This window comes from Saimiri boliviensis, chromosome 21 (genome assembly GCF_048565385.1).
Source record: "Saimiri boliviensis isolate mSaiBol1 chromosome 21, mSaiBol1.pri, whole genome shotgun sequence".
NCBI lineage: Eukaryota > Metazoa > Chordata > Mammalia > Primates > Cebidae > Saimiri > Saimiri boliviensis.
This window is the reverse complement of record NC_133469.1, coordinates 12295913-12308506: the sequence shown is the minus strand read 5'-3', so window position 1 is coordinate 12308506 and position 12594 is coordinate 12295913.

The window sequence follows — 12594 nt, the reverse complement described above, 5'->3', positions numbered from 1 at the left end:
TAATTTTTGTATTTTTTAGTAGAGACGGGGTTTCACCATATTGGCCAGGATGGCCTTGAACTCCTGACCACGTGATCTGCCCACCTTGGTCTCCCTGAAGTGCTGGGATTACAGGCCTAAACCACCACACTCCCCTCCACCTGCCAATAGAGATTCTTTACAGATGCAAATTTTCCCTCACAAAGGACAGCTTTTGCAGGGCCATTTCAAAACATGACAAAGAAATATGTTTTGAGGTAAAATATTTTTATTTTCTTCGTTGTTTCATAATGCTTTGCCAGAGTCAGGTTGGAAAGTAAGTCATGATATATAAGGTTAAATAAAACCCATCTTAAAAGAAATTATGATTTGTAGAGCATGACTCCATAGACCCTTCAGATAGGAATTTGAGCAAGATGAAAAAAATCACAGTACAGTTTTCATCACGTGTGTAACAAAGTGTCCATTGTCCCCTGCACCTATAATAAAAATTTAAAAAATAGGCCAGGCGCGGTGGCTCACGCTTGTGATCCCAGCATTTTGGGAGGCCAAGGCGGGTGGATCACCTGAGGTCAGGAGACCAGCCTGATCGACACGGAGAAACCCTGTCTCTACTAAAAATACAAAATTAGCTGGGCGTGGTGGCTTATGCCTGTAATCCCAGCTACTCAGGAGGCTGAGGAAGGAGAATCGCTTGAACCTGGGAGCCACTGCACTCCAGCCTGGGCAACAAGAGCAAGACTCTGCCTCAAACAAACAAAAAGTTTAAAAAATAAAGTATTTTTAAAAAGAAAATGTGGTATATACAAACAGTAGACTATTAGGAGACTCTGTCATATGCTATGAAATAAGTGGTATAGGCACAGCAGAATATTATTCAACCTTTAAAAGGGAGATTCTGTTATACACCACAAAACAGGCAAACCTGGAGAATATTTTGCGAAGTGAAATAAGCCAATCATAAAAAGACAAATACTGCATGATCCCACCTCCTTGAGTTGTCTAGAACAGTCAAAAGTTAAGGAACCAGAATGTAGAAGGAGGGCTGTCAGGGGCCGAGGAAAGGGGACATTGACGGTTGTCATTCAATGAGTATAGAGTTTCAGTTTTGCGGCTGGGCGCTGTGGCTCACACCTGTAATCCCAGCACTTTGGGAGGCTGAGGGGTGCCTCGGTCAAGAGATCAAGACCATCATGGCCAACATGGTGAAACCCTGTCTCTACTAAAACCACAACATTTAGCTAGGTGTGGTGGTGGGAGCCAGTAGTCCCAGCTAGCTGAGACGGGAGAGAATCACTTGAACCCAAGAGGCGGAAGTTGCAGTGAGCCGAGATTGCGCCACTGCACTCCAGACAGAGCAAGACTCTGTCTCGAAAAAAAAAAAAAAAAAAAAAAAAAAAAAAGGTTCAGTTTCACAAGATGAAAAAGCTCTAGAGATCTGTCACCAAACAATGTAAGTATAGTTAGCAACACTGGGCTGGGAGAGGTGGAATCCCAGCCTCCCTGAGGAGGGTGAATTGCTGGAGCTCAGGAGTTCAAGACAAGCCTGGGCAACATGGTGAAACCTGTCTCTACCAAAAAGACAAAAAAAAAAAGCTGGGCATGGTGGCATGTGCCTGTAGTCCGAGCTACACAGGAGACTGAGGTGGAAGGATCCCTGGAGCCCGGGAGGTGGAGGTCGCATTGAACTGAGATTGCATCACCACATGACACAGGGAGACCCCATCTTCAAAAAAAAAAAAAAGCAAAAACAAAAAACACTGAACTGTACACTTAAAAATGGTTAGGAGGCTTTCTGTAATGGTTCACACCTATATTCCCAGAATTTATAGTGTGTAGGGCATGACACCCCAGACTTCTTAGGTAGGAATTTGGGCAAGATGAAAGCATCAGAGCTTAGACCACACAAAGCAGAGGAATAGAAGAAAAGGCATACTAATTTATTAACAGGTCCATGAGGGAGGTCGACAGAGGGAGCACTCTGACCCCACAAAGACCTGCAGCAGCTCATGTATCACAAGGTTACAGAAAGATTTCGGGCTTGGATCCTGGCAAAACAGGTTATGGGAAGGGGAGAAGAGGAGGTCTGGCTAGCAAAGGTGGTCTTATTATGTAGATGAAACCTCACAGGTAGCAATCCCTGGAGGAAAAAGATGGTAAATGTTTCTTTCAGACCTTCAGGGTGTCAGACCCTCAGTTCCTCTTTCCTAGATCTGGACAACGGAGGGCCTCAGAGAAAGCCAGCCTGCAGCAATGAAGATTTTCTACAGATACAAATCTCCCCCACAAAACGCTGCTTTGGCCGGTGGCTCAAGCTAAGGCAGGTGGATCATCTGAGGTCAGGAGTTCAAGACCAGCCTGGTCAACTGGGCAAAACCCCATCTCTACTAAAAATACAAAAAAAAAAAAAAAAAAAAAAAGAAAAGAAAAGAAAAAAAGAAAAAAATAGCCAAGGATGGTGGTAGGTGCCTGTAATCCCAGCTACTCGGGAGGCGGAGGCAGGAGAATCACCAGAATCCAGGAGGTGGAGGTTGCAGTGAGTGGAGATCATGTCACTGCACTCCAGCCTAGAGGACAGAGTGAAATTCAGTCTCAAAATAATAATGATAATAAAAGACCACTTTGCAAGGCTGCTTCTGTTTGGAGGAGCAGCCATCTCAAAATATATCGAAGAAGGATTTTTGATTCCTTTACTAGCCTTTCAGGTCTCAGAAGCAGACAGATGATGGATAGATGGATGGCTAGATGAATAGATGGACAGATAGATAGATAGGCAGGTAGAGATGAGGTCTAAGCTCTGATTTTCTCTTTTTTTTTTTTTTTTTTTTTTGAGACGGAGTTTCGCTCTTGTTACCCAGGCTGGAGTGCAATGGCGCGATCTCGGCTCACCGCAACCTCCACCTCCTGGGTTCAAGCAATTCTCCTGCCTCAGCCTCCTGAGTAGCTGGGATTACAGGCACATACCACCATGCCCAGCTAATTTTTTGTATTTTTAGTAGAGACAGGGTTTCACCGTGTTGACCAGGATGGTCTCGATCTCTTGACCTCGTGATCCACCTGCCTCGGCCTCCCAAAGTTGGGATTACAGGCTTGAGCCATCTCTCTTTTTTTTAATCTTGCCCAAATTCCTAAGGGGTCTGGGGAGTCATGTCCTATAAACCATAAATTCTCATCAGATGGGTTTTATTTAACCCTCTATCTCCATTACTTTCCAATATGAACAACGAAGGGATTCACCTTGCCTGCTGCCTAGACAGAACTGATTTTTATCAAGACAGGGCAACTGCAATAGAGAAAGAGCAACTCAGAGCAATTGCAGTAGAGAAAGAGTAATTCACACAGAGCTGGCTGTGCAGGAGACTACAGTTTTATTATTATTCAAATCAGTCTCACTGAAAACTCGGGGATCAGAGGTGGGTTTTTTTTGTGTGTTTTCCTCCGTCGTCCAGGCTTGAGTGTTATTGGTGGTAACTCAGAGTCTAGCACCTTTTAAAGGTCTGAGTAGAAAACATTTGTCATCTATTGTCTCGAAGGGCAGCCACTAGGAGATGTCAAAAGAACCTTGGTGTCCACAATCTTTTATCTTTTATTTATTTATTTTGAGATAGTTGCTCTTGTCCCAGGCTGAAGTGCAATGGTGCCATCTCTGCTCACTGCAACCTCTGTCTCCCGGGTGCAAGCAATTCATCTGCCTTAGCCTTTACAGACGTGTGCCATTATGCCCAGCTAATTTTTGTATCTTTAGTAGAGACGGGGTTTCACCATGTTGGCCAGGCTGGTCTAGAACTCTTGACCTCAGGTGATCTGCCCGTCTTGATCTCCCACAGTGATGGGATTACAGACGTGAGCCCCTGAGCCAGGCCTTGATCTCTTAATTAAAAACTAAATTTACTGGAATAACAGGCTTTTATTTTTCTTTTATCATGCAGGACAGAGATGAGTAAAGTCTCAGTGATCCTCTTCAGGGTGGACACAGCCCCCTTTTTAAGTATTTAAGCTCTTAAGGAATATACAAAGATGTTGATTACAACATTATTACCAGGAAATACGATTATCAATTAGAACTGTAGGCTTCTCCTCAAAAGCTAAGACTATTTTCATATTGAGATAATTCGGCAGGACTGGTTTCAGAAGACACAGATCACAAGGACCCCCTGAAAAAACAGGATGTGGTAAAGAAGCCAGGCCAAAACCTGCCAAAACCTCTGATCATCCTTACTGCTCTTTATATGCTAATAAATTCTCGTGCTAAAAGACGCTACCACCAGTGCCTTGACAGTGACAAATGCCATGGTGACGTCTAAAGTGTAAATGGTCTGAAATGGGAAACAGTCCTCAGTTCGGGGAATCCCCCACCTGCTTCCCAGAAAACTCCTGAGTAACTGGATGAATAACTATTGATAACCTTCAAGTCACATTTAAGTCACAGTAAGCAGCCTTCCAAATGTAACCCAGCCTATGCCATATCATAAGATGTTTGTTACTTATTTTCTTCTCTGTTCTTTTTTTCATCTGCATGGGGTCATTTAAGTAGAGAGTGGTCACCAATTCACTAATAATTGATTAATTTCACATTCTGCCCCCTGGAGGCTGCCTGCAAGATTAATGAACTTGTTTTGATTCTAAAGAACAAAGATCCTGGCCAGACGCTGTGGCTCACACCTGTAATCCCAGCACTTTGGGAGGCCAGGGCGGGATGATTGCCTGAGCTCAGGAGTTCGAGACCAACCTGGACAACACAGTGAAACCCCATCTCTACTAAGATACAAAAAATTAGCCTGGCGTGGCAGCGTGCACCTGTAGTCCCAGCTGCTCGCGAGGCTGAGGCAGGAGAATTGCAAGAACCCAGGAGGCGGAGGTTGCAGTGATCTGAAATTGCACCACTGCACTCCAGTCTGGGCGACAGAGCAAGACTCTGTCTCAAAAATACGAAGAAAACTAAATCCGCCCCCTGCCCCCGCTACGAAAAAAACCCCAAAAAAAACAAAAAACAAAAAAAAACACCAAAGATCCTGAGGTCACTTGACCTCCTTGATGATATCCAGAAGTCTGATTGGTAAAGAGACACAAGCAGCGTTGATCATGGGGGAATCTCACCTCCCAACCTACCCACCTTACTAAGGGCCAAACTGAATAAATCTTTCTCTGCTCCTAAGTGTCCATGTGTCAGTGTTTGGCTTACAGTATATCGGATACTCAAAATCTACCCTTTGGGGTTCTTGTGACTCAATGGTGACATTCCGTCTCCAACTAAAGAATCTTATCATAAATTCCTCAAATGACTGATGTACTGACCAGTGTGTAACCCGCAGACACTAAATAGGATGATGATTTCTTTTAAGGTGAGCTTAAGTCTGAAGTTCAACTGATTGTCTAGTATATAGTTCTTTTTCGTTTTTGAGACGAAGTCACGCTCTTGTTGCCCAGGCTGGAGAGCAATGGCGAGATCTCGGCTCACTGTAACCTCCGACTCCCTGGTTCAAGCAATTCTCCTGCCTTAGCCTCCCTAGTAGCTGGGATTACAGGCACATACCACCATGCCCAGCTAATTTTTGTATTTTTAGTAGAGATGGGGGTTTTACCCCATGTTGGCCAGGCTGGTCTCGATTTCCTGACCTCATGATCCGCCCTCCTTGGCCTCCTCCTGAAGTGCTGGGATAACAGGTGTGAGTCACCACTCCCAGCCACATGTAGACATTCTTAAACCTGTCTGATGTCATCTGTAGCCCATTATGGTAACCTCTATATTGTACCCTCTAAGGAAAGGAGTCCCCTTCCTTTTTTTTTTTTTTCTTGAGACAAAGTCTTGCTCTTGACACCCAGGCTGGAGTGCAATACTGCGATCTTGGCTCACTGCAACTTCTGCCTTCTGGGTTCAAGCGATTATCCTACCTCAGCCTCCCAAGTAGCTGAAACTGCAGGCATGTGCCACCATGCCTGGCTATTTTATTTATTTATTTTTTATTTTTAGTAGAGATGGGGTTTCACCATATTGGTCAGGTTGGTCTCGAACTCCTGACCTCAGGTGATCCACCCCCTCTGTCTCCCAAAGTGCTGGGATTACAGGCATGGGCCACTTCACCCAGCTCCCTCTCCCTTCTTTTAAACTTTCCTATAAAAACCTTGTGACAGACTACAAAATAACCCCAACTCTGTTGGTGTGTCTTCCTGGGTCCATCCCCACATCTGGCTTCCAATAAACCTTTATCAAATTATTTCTGCCTTAACAACCTTAATTTCAGTGGATACTCTGGATTGCTTAATAAATGGTGCCGGCACAACTGGCTATCCATCTGGAAGAAAACTGAGTCCTTTTTCATGCCATATGCAAAAATAAATTCCAGCTGGCTCAAAGCTTCAATATAAAAAATTAAAATCTTAGAAGAAATCCAGAAGACATGTACGAAACAGAAATTAGGAAAATCCTTATAATTAAAAGAGAGAATGCAGAGACCATCAACAAAAATATAAATCTATTACATAAAATCTGAAATGTTTGTATGGGAAAAGATATAAATAGACAACTAAAACCTGGGGAACGTAACGGATTTGAATAAATGCACACAGCAAAGAGATGATGCCCTACAATATACAAAGAGCACTTAAAAATCAATGAGAACACAATGAAAAGGTGGGCAGAGGGATGATTTTGGCCAATCCAAATGGCCAAGAAGCCTATGTAAAAATGCTCAAATTACCAGTAGTCAGAGAAACAAAAATTAAATTACTTTACACCTAACTGATTAGCAAAAAATTTAAAATGTAACTGACCCTTGAACAATGTGGGGGTTAGTGGTGCCAACCTCTCAGTTAAAAATCTGGCCAACATGGTCAAACCCCCTCTTTCCTAAAAGTACAAAAATTAGCCCAGTATGTGGTGCACACCTGTAATGCCAGCTACTCGGGAGGCTGAGGCAAGAGAATTGCTTGAACCCAGGAGACCAAGGTTGCAGTGAGCCAAAATTGTGCCACTGCACTCCAGCCTGGGCAACTCGGTCTCAAAAAGAAAAAAATTCTGTATATGACTTTTTATTTTTATTTTTGTAATAGACTGGGTCTCACTATGTTGTACAGGCTGGTCTTGAACTCCTGGGCTCAAGCAATCCTCTTGCTTCAGCCTCCCAAAGAGTTAGAATTACAGGCATAAGCCACCGTGCCCAGCCTTTTTGTCTTTTCTTTCTTTTTTTGGCGGGGATGGAGGGAGAAGGAGCCAATGTAATAGCTAGTCTTTATTGGAAAGAAGAAATTTCATAGCACATTTTGAGTAACTTAGTGCAGGCACTCAGTGCACCAGCTGGTGGGGCATCAGCTTGTAATGGGTTCCACAGCTGGGGTATCACTGGGTCTTGCCTTTGTGCTGCCCAAATCAGAGGACGGTACTGCTGTCCTCTACACAGACTGAGCCCACTATTTACTTGTTGCTGATGGAGAGGACCAAATTAGTCTTCTTTGGCGCCTGATGCTGCCTTTGGGATAGTATATTTTAAGGGTCCAGACCCTTCCTTGCAGCCATCATGACCTCCCTCTCCAACCCAGTTGCCTGCTTGTCATCAGTAGGAATGCCACCCCCAGATGCCATGGAGCACACTGAGACCGCACCACTGGGACCTCGAGCCCTCAGGGCTTGCACTGTCAGCACTCCAGCTCCGGGAAGTAACCTTGAACCCATCATGTCTGCAGGCCTTTTTCTTTTTTTTTTTTTTTTTTTTTTTTTTTTTTTGAGACAGAGTCTCACTCTGTTGCCCAGGCTGGAGTGTAGTGGCATGATCTGGGCTCACCACAACATCCGCCTCCCAGATTCAAACGATTCTCCTGCCTCAGCCTCCCTAGTAGCTGGGACAACAGGCACCTGCCACCATGCCTGGCTAATTTTTGTATTTTTAGTAGAGATGGGGTTTCACTATGTTGGCCAGGCTGGTCTCCAACTTCTGACCTTGTGATCTGCCTGCCTCAGCCTCCCAAAGTGCTGTAATCCCCCAAAGGGATTACAGGTGTGAGCCACCATGCCCAGCCTTTTTTTTTTTTTTTTTTTTTTCCGAGACTGAGTCTCACTCTGTCACCCAGGCTAGAGTGCAGTGGTGCGATCTTGGTTCACTGCAACCTCCGCCTCCTGGATTCAGGTGATTTTTCTGCTTCAGACTCTTGAGTAGCTGGGATTACAGGCACCCACCATCACGCCAGCTAATTTTTGTATTTTAGTAGAGATGGGGTTTCACCATGTTGGTCAGGCTGGTCTCAAACTCCTGACCTTGTGATCTGTCTGCCTTGGCCACCCAAAGTGCTGGGATTACAGGTGTGAGCCACTGTGCCTGGCCTCCTTTTTTCTTGTTATATAGATGTGCATATAACTTTTGACTCCTCAAACTTAAGTCTACTGTTGATCAGGAGCCTTACTGATAACATAAACAGTAGATGAACACATATTTTGTATGCTATTATATGACATATTATATATGTATTATTATATTATATATTATATGTGTTATAGAATGTATTCTTACAATAAAGTAAGCTAGAGGAAAGAAAACATTATTAAGAAAATCATAAGGAAGGGAAAATACATTTACTGTTCATTAAGGGGAAGTGGGTCATCATAAAGGTCTTCAGCTTTATCATCTTCAGGTTGAGTAGGATGAGGAAGAGGAGGGAGAGGGGTGGGCTTTGGCTGTCTCAGGGGTGGCAGAGGCAGGAGGGGAGGCAGGAGATGCAGGTACACTCGATGTAACTTTTATTCAAAAAAATAGCCAGGCAAGGTGGTCACGCCTGTAATCCCAGCACTTTGGGAGGCTGAAGCGGGTGGATCACTTGAGGTCAGGTATTTGAGACCAGACTGGCCAACATGGTGAAACCCCATCTCTACTAAAAATACAAAAATTATGGGAAACAGTGCAGCTTATAAAAAAATATACAAAAATTAGTTGGGTGTGGTGATGGGCACCTGTAATCCCAGCTACTCAGGAGACTGAGGCAGGAGAATCACTTAAATCCTGGAGGCAGAGGTTGCAGTGAGCCAAGATTGAGCCACGGCACTCAAGTCTGGGTGACAGAGTAAGACTTCATCTCAAAAAAATTAAATAAATAAATAAAATAAATTTTAGGGGCCCTCTAGTGGCTGCACGTCTTTTTTCTCCACTCTGACAGGTACCCCAAAAGCACCTCTGTAACAAAGAGAAACTTGGTCCCGGATGCCACAAATCAACATTGTTACAGTGATTTAAAGAGACTTGGCCTAATGATGAAAGGTCCTCATTTAAATCTCCCTGGTTTGCGCATCCCTGTAAAGAATCAATCATCAGATTGCTCAGATCCCACCATCTCAGTCAGTCTCAAATACTGTATTTGTGTGTGTCTGGGCTGCTAGTGAAGATGTCTGGAGTGTTCAAAAGAATCAATCTAGATTTATACAATGCTTAAATGCTTAAGGAAATTGATATTACTTAAATAGATTGGGCAATAAAGTTCCAAAACTAATAAGTATTCCTCTCCATGCACAGAAATATCTTTTTTTTTTTTTGAGACAGAGTTTCGCTCTTGTTACCCAGGCTGGAGTGCAATGGCGCGATCTAGGCTCACCGCAACCTCTGCCTCCTGGGTTCAAGCAATTATCCTGCCTCAGCATCCTGAGTAGCTGGGATTACAGGCACGTGCCACCATGCCCAGCTAATTTTTTGTATTTTTTTAAGCAGGGACAGGGTTTCACCATGTTAACCAGGATGGTCTTAATCTCTTGACCTCGTGATCCACCTGCCTCGGCCTTCCAAAGTGCTGGGATTACAGGCTTGAGCCACCGCGCCCCGCCTTAGAAATATCTTGAATAAAGCAACTATTAAAAACTCTATTTTGCCAGATGCCATTACACTCCAGCCTGGGTGACTGTTCGAGACTCTGACTCAAAATATATATATATACATATATACACACATACATACATATATGAAATGAAAACTGAGAAATCTAAAAATACCTAATTCATTAAAATACTGAAGCCATTACTCTTTTTTTTTTTTTTTTTTTTTTTTTTTTTAATAGAATCTTGATCTTGTTGCCTGGAGTCTTGATCTTGCTGCCTAGGCTGGAGTACTGTGGTGCAATCTCGGTTCACTGCAATCTTCGCCTCCTGGGTTCAAGCGATTCTCCTGCCCGCCTCAGCCTCCCAAAGTGCTGGGATTACAGGCATGAGCCTGACCCAAATCTCCCCTTTTTATAAGGACACGAGACATAGTGGATTAGGAACCACCCCAATGACCTCATTTTAACTTGATCACCTCTGTTAAGTCTCATCTCCAAATAAAGTCACACCCACAGGTGCTGGGAGTTCGGACTTGGACATGGGAATTTTAGAGGGACACGGTTCAACCCCTAACAGAGACTGAAAACAGAGGCATTGGACATGGACCCTGAAAGCCAATCTTCAGGATGGGACTTAGAACGGGATCCCCCACCAGACAGCAACCTCCACCTCTTGAGTTCAAGTGGTTCTCATGCCTCAGCCTCCCGGCAGCTGGGTTTACAGGCGCCTGCCACTACGCCCAACTAATTTTTGTATTTTCAGTAGAGATGGGGTTTTGCCATGTTGGCCAGGCTCAAACTCCTGACCTTGTGATCCACCTGCGCCTCAGCCTTTCAAAGTGCTGGGATTACAGGCGTGAGCCACTGTACCTGGCTGGGGTGCCCAGGATTTTGAAACCACAAGTGCTCCCGCCCAGGCACAGAAACCCTTAGCCCCTAACCACAGCAAACACTGAAGCCAGCCCCTTGTCCTGGCTCTCTCAGGCCATTTTTGCACCTGCTCCAGGGGCCTGCCCTGCTCTCGCCAGAGACCTCAATCATGTATGCGACTTAGCCAACACTCTCAGGTTCTTGTATGTGGTATCATCAGCCAGTAGGGTTGGTTCCTTCTGAGCTTGGAGGGAAGGCTCTCAACATGTGGACCAAATTTTGGATGCAGTGGGGGCATGGGGGGGCGCGGTCCATCTTCCTCTGCAGGCAACCATAACAGATGCTAACAGAGCCTTGTAATAGTTTTGAGTGAGGAGTCAGAATGCTTAGGTTGGTGGAAATTTTAGACTTGTTTTATTTTATTATTATTTTTGGGACGGGGTCTGGCTCTGTCACCCAGGCTGGAGTGCAGTGGCAGGATCCTGGCTCACTACAGCCTCAAACTCCTGGCCTCAAGTGATCCTCCCACCTCAGCCTCCTGAGTAGCTGGGACTACAGGCTGGTGCCACCATGCCCAGCTAATTTTTGTATTTTTTTGTAGAGAGCAGGCTTAGTCATGTTGCCCAGGACTACAGTTGTAAGCCACTGCGCCCAGCTGGATTTGCTGCATGAGACCAGAGGGCCCGCCTCTGACCATATTCTCTTCTTAGGTTTGTGTGGACCAAAGAGCACTCATCATAGAGGAGACTGGAACACAGGAGGAGAGGACAGTCATCTCCCCCTCTATATTCTGCAGTGCCTGACAGCCAGCCTCTGTCCTTGCCACACTGGTGCCTGCACCATAAGCCCACTGTAAAAATGGCCGCGGTGGAAGACACGCAGGCTATGAGTGGGCCCGTCAGCACGGGATTCCTCACAAAGCTGGTCCTGCCAGGCGCAGTGGTGGCTCATGGCACTTAGGGAGGCTGAGGTGGGCGGACCACGAGGTCAGGAGTTTGAGACCAGCCTGACCAACATGGTGAAACCCTGTCTCTACTAAAAAAAACCACAAAGCTGGTCCTAAGCCTAGTTCTGCAGCCAAAGAACATCTAACTTGTCAAAAGCAGACACTGAGGGTGACCCCTGACGTGGTGTCATCCCTCCCAGAGATCATCGGCCAGAAACGTCACGGCAAGTTGATTACACTGGACTCCTTTCCCTCTGGAGGGGTCAGCGATTCACACTTACCCGACTTCACCCCCGACTCAGGATGTGGATTTGCCTTCCTTGTCCAGCGTCCATACCACCACCATGATCTGAAGGGCTACAAAAGGCCTGACTGACCAACAGCATTCCCACAGAACACAGCTTTAGATGGAAGAATACACTTCTTAGGGAAGCAAGCGCAATGGCATGTTTGCCCATGGGATCTGCTATTACAACTGTGCTGTCCGGAAACTGCTCGCCTCACAGAACCAGGGCACTGCCCACTGAAGCCCCAGCTAAAGCATCAGCTCACCCTGCAGGACTGGGGTGTTGTCCCCTTGGATTTATTTATTTATTTTTTTAGACAAAGTCTCGCTCTGTTGCCCAGGCTGGAATGAAGTGGTGTGATCTCAGCTCACTGCAGCCTCTGCCTCCCAGGTTCAAGCAATTCTCCTGCCTCAGCCTCTAGAGTAGCCAGCACTACAGGCGCGTGCCACCACACCTGGATAATTTTTTGTATTTTAAGTAGAGATAAGAGTCTCACTGTGTTAACCAGGCTGGTCTTGATCTCCTGACCTTGTGATCTGCCTGTCTCGGCCTCCCAGAGTGCTGGGATTACAAGCGTGAGCCACCGCGCCCAGCCGCCTGAACTTAATACATACACTGAGCTAGTGATGCCCCAGGGAGAACCAAGGGGCGGAAGCTGCGCAGGCCCTTCTCATCTCCTTGCAGAACTCGTGCTTCTGCCCACTGGGACTGAGACCTGGCAGA